The following is a 5,174-nucleotide window of genomic DNA, read 5'->3' on the forward strand; positions in this document are numbered from 1 at the left end:
CGGGGGGACCTATATGATCTTGCTCTGAGCCTAGACATCCTCTTATCATACGAATTCCAGTGCCGACCACTTCCCGTCTGCGGGTGAATCTACCGTTCACATTGGCCATACAATGTCCGACCGTTTGCTACTTCAAAAAGAGGGTCTCAAAACAAATAAAATAAACCCCATTGGAAAGAAACCAACAACCGAGGTTAGCAGTTGCCACATCTCTGTGACATGGTTAATAACTGCCACGTCCTTGTGACATACCCCCCTCTTGAAATCGCAAACGTCCTCGATTGCATACCATAAATACACGCCACTGATGATCTTGTGCTATTAACACTCTTTTATCATCGCATGTATCCGCAAGAAAGGTCGTAACATACATAGATACAAATGACTTAATGAGGCCTTCATACTTTTGCCATTTCTATCTATGGCACTGAATTCATAATGACATTTGATGTACTAGCTCTATCATTACCCCTCCTTTGCACACGTTGGGTTGGGGCATAAGTAGGCTGTAACCCAAAGGCTTCAAGGTAGAGCTGCAATACATTTGGTGACTCTGACAGTTCATGCTCTTCCATCCACTTTGCATCCATAGGTGGATAGTTCTTGAACTTCACCAAATAAAATCTTGCAACTTGTCCTTTAACTTTTCTGTCCTTGTGTGCCAAAACTTGCTCAGATACCAGGATCTCATCAAGTTCCTCAACTTCTGGCTGATCCTCAACTGGCATATCTTCTGGCACATCACCCACGAAGGGTCTTAGAAGACTCACGTGAAACGCATTATGAATCTTCCACGCATCAGGCAATTTCAGCCTGTAAGCCACATCGTTGATCTTGTCAAGCACTTGAAAGGGCCCATAGTAACGCATGCTGAGCTTAGGAAACAGCCGTTCCTTGCCCTTCATCTTCTTTAACCTTGCCTTTTCGAACCTTAAGAGAACCCAATCACCAGGTGATAGTAACAATTCACGACGGTGACGATCAACAGCCTTTTTCTGTTTTGCCTGAGTCTTCTCCAAGGCAACTTTAATCTTCTTATACATCTCATCCATGTTCTCAACATATCGATCTGCCTCAAAGATCTTGTCCTTTGTGTGCAAAATGGGAGGAACCTTTTTGCCGCCTTCAACAATCTCAAAAGGTGCTTTGCCAGTAGACGAATGCACCGTATTATTGTACGCATACTCAAGCATAGACAAATACTGTTCCCACTTGCCCTTATTATCTGACACATAGCATTTCAGCAGATCTAAGACAGTAGAATTAGCCTCTTCTGACTGTCCATCAGTTTGTGGATGAAACGAAGACGAGAACTTGAGCGTAGTACCCATGTTCTCAAACAATCCTCTCCAGAACAAACTGGTCATGCGAGGATCACGATCACTGATAATCGATTGTGGCATACCATGGTACTTAAACACATTGTACATGAACAAGCGTGCCATCTGATTAGATTTTATCTTCTTCCTGACAGGGATAAAATGGGCTTGCTTGCTGAACATGCAGATAATGGTCCATATACCATCATTCCCTGTTGGCGTTCTTGGAAGATCAAAGATAAAGTCCATAGCAATGCTTTCCCATGGCTTATCCGGAATCGGCAGTGGTTGTAACAACCCTGGTGCCTTTTGCCTGTCAAACTTGACCTTTTGGCAAACTATGCATGCTCGCACAAAGGCATCCACATCTCTCCTCAAGGTAGGCCAATAGAAAAACGTCTCTACCGCTTTAATTGTTGCATCAATGCCACGATGCCCTGCATACGGTGGGACATGACTCTCTTCCATGACCTTATGTCGCAGTGGCCTAGTGACACAAAGTCTGCCATGCATCATCATAAAACCATCTCTGAGGAGGTAGTGCTCGTGATGTTGCCCCTCTTGTAACTGTTCAAAGATCCTTGCAAAATCTTCATAGGCAGTATACTGTTCCTTCATGTCATCTAACTCATGATGATAAGGAATTGACACAGCTGAAATTTATGGCTTTCTTGATAACGCATCAGCCACAACATTCTTCTTGCCTTCCACATGCATAATCTGGAAGTGGAACATGGAAAGAATGTTTGCCCATCGCATATGCTTTTCGGATAACTTTGACTGTGTCAAGAAGTATCGCAAGGTCTGATGATCTGTTTGGACAACAAAATCAGCACCTAAGAGGTAGTGCTTCCAGCTAGAAAGCGCATGAATCACGGCCAAGAGCTCTTTCTCATAGACTTGCATAGTTCTCTCTGGCCCTTGCAAAATTCGGCTTTCATAAGCTACTACCCGTCCATCTTGCATTAGCACTGCTCCGATGCTACTGCCACACGCGTCACACTGGACCACAAATGACTTCCTGAGATCTGGCAAAACAATAACTGGATCTGAAGTCAACTTTTCCTTTAAGAGACTAAAAGCTGAAATCTCTTTTTGGGTCCATCTGAAAGTGACCTCTTTCTTTTGCAATGCGTGAAGAGGCGATGCTATCTCTGCAAAATTTCTGATAAACCTTCTATAGTAGGAACACAATCCCAAGAAGCTTCTGACATCGTGCACAGTCTTCAAGTCTGGCCATGTCTTGATACCTTCAACCTTTGCCGGATCCATTCTAACACCATCCTTTGAGACTATGTGGCCCAGAAAGTGGATCTCTTCGAGGAAGAATTCACTTTTCTTAGGATTGACAAGTAACCTGTGACTGCGCAGCTCTTCGAACACAATGGTCGAGTGACGCCTATGCTCCTCTTCATTCTTCGAATAAACTATCATGTCATCGAAGAACGTTCCAACAAACTGTTGATGCGAGCGGAAAATCCGGTCCATCATTCTGTTGAACGTGGCAGGAGCATTTGTTAGCCCAAACGGCATCACTAGAAACTCATAAAGACCAAATGTCGTTCTAAACGCAGTCTTGTGCACATCCTCTGGCCTTATACGAATCTGAGGGTACCCACTCTTAAGGTCTATCCTGCTGAAAATTGCAGCACCCTCTAAACGATCGAGAATATCATCAATGCGAGGAATAGGAAACCTATTCTTGATGGTATTCTTATTCAACGCACGGTAATCAATACACATGCGCCATGAGCCATCCTTCTTCTGCACTAGGAGCACGGGGGAGCAAAAGGGTGAAGAACTAGGCTGAATCAGCCCCTTCTCTAATAACTCCTCAACCTAGCCCATAATCTCTTTCTGCTGCGCCGCACTAACCCTCTTGGGAGGTCTATTTGGTGGGCTACACCCTGGCACCAAATCTATCCGATGGTCCTCAGGTCTCTCTGGCGGCAATTGCGACGGTAATGAATCAGAAAAACAGTCACTAAACTTTTGCAAAAATGCTAACCTTTCTTTATCTAACACAGATAAATTTGACTAATCCCTATCTGAGACATCACGTGCAAAAATCAAGTACACAGAAAGATGATTCTTTATTACAGAAGTGATAGCAGAAGCAGATACAATAGGGACTGACTCTCCTTTAAGCTTAACATCCAAGATGTGAGTTTTGCCCCTATGCTGTACAGTGATCTTTTTGTTGTAGGCATCCAAGACTCCATGCACTCGGAACATCCACGGGATCCCCAACAAGGCGTCACAACCTTCCAGCGGCATGATGTAAAACTCTTCAGTGTCCACATACGACTGAATATGCAGACGCAGTTTTCCAATGATGGGAGTAACACACTCTGAGTGGCCAGGACATGCCAACCCTGCCTCTGCTGTGTACCCCATCTCTTCAGCTCTGATGCCCAGCTTCATAGCTAACTCTGGTGAGATAAAGTTGGCTTTGGCACCTAGATCAAAGAAGATGAGTGCCGTCTGATCCCTAACTTTACCCCATGCCCTGCATAACTCACTGGCATCTGTGCTGGGCCTGTCACCCACCATGTCTGGCACTAAACCTACCGTGGGTTTAGGCTTCTTGCCTTTTTGATCTTCTTTATCCTCTGAGTCAACTGGCCTTTTCCTTTGTGGACAATTGATAGAAAAGTGACCAGGCTGCTCGCATATAAAGCATTTGTTCTCAGCCATTAGGACCTTCTTTTCCTCGAGCGACTTGCGCACAAAAGGCTTCCTTTTCTGTTTCTTTGCCTGCGCTCCAGAAGTCCCAGCTGAATCCTTGTCTTTGGTGGCCTGTTCTGACCCCTGTGACGCATCAGGAGCCGTTTTCACAAAGGGCTTCTTCGCTGAATTTTTCTTTTGCTGCCCTCCTTTGTCACTGCTCGGAAATCCACTGTCCTCTCCTTTCAACAAGGCAAGACCAGTGTTCGCAACTTCCATAAGCTGAGTAAGGGTAGCCACTCTGTTCTTTGTACAGTAATCACGAAGCCCTTTAGGCAGCCCACAACAATACTTCTCTATCTGCTCTGTCAGTGGCACAAATCTGTAGGAGGTCACTGAGAGTAACGCTTTACAAAACCTCCTATTGTACTCCAGCAAGCTCTTGCACGAAGCTGCCGTAAGCTGGTGCCAATCTGTCAGGACATCGGCTTCAAATTCATTTGATAGCCAAGCAGATGCAAACATTTGCTTGAAGTAAACCCAAGTGGCGGGTGCCTGTCCTTGCATTAACAATGTCGTCCACCATGTAAGCGCATTGTCCTTTAAGAAAGTGGCAGCTTTCCTGACCTTCGAGGCCTCTGTAAAATTCCCTCCCGCATAAGCTGTATCAAACTGCTGGAGGAAAGTGAGTGCCTTTGTCTTATCCTCGAAACCACTGAAGGTACTGAACTTTACCGCTGCACCACCTTCTTTGTAAGCCTTCGGCTTCTCTAGTGCCCCCAAGTTGTCATACGGGATGGTCTGCAACATGGGCACTGTACTAGGCATGATCGGCACGTGTTGGCCATTCACATTTTGCGTCAGAGGTGCGATATCTGGCTGCTGTCCAGAAAAACCAGCCATGCCAAAATGACCCTGTGGCGCCCCAAACTGGCCCTGGTTGCCGTGGAAACCTTGTTGCATGCCGATAGTACCATACATGGGGTTTGGCATGATGCCTTGCATACCCCCGAACACTGTTCCTGGCATGTACGGCTGACTTCCAGACGCATAACCAGCCATACTTTGGAACACTGATCCACCCCCGAAATACCCAGGATGTACCGTGGGTGGTGGAAAAACTGAGTGCATAGCCTGGTATCCAGCTCCCTGTCCATTCAAGACAGCATGCTGGCTCTGAAAGGTGGC

This window comes from Adiantum capillus-veneris, chromosome 23, assembly GCF_014529385.1.
Source record: "Adiantum capillus-veneris isolate H3 chromosome 23, ASM1452938v2, whole genome shotgun sequence".
In the NCBI taxonomy this organism is placed as follows: Eukaryota; Viridiplantae; Streptophyta; class Polypodiopsida; order Polypodiales; family Pteridaceae; genus Adiantum; species Adiantum capillus-veneris.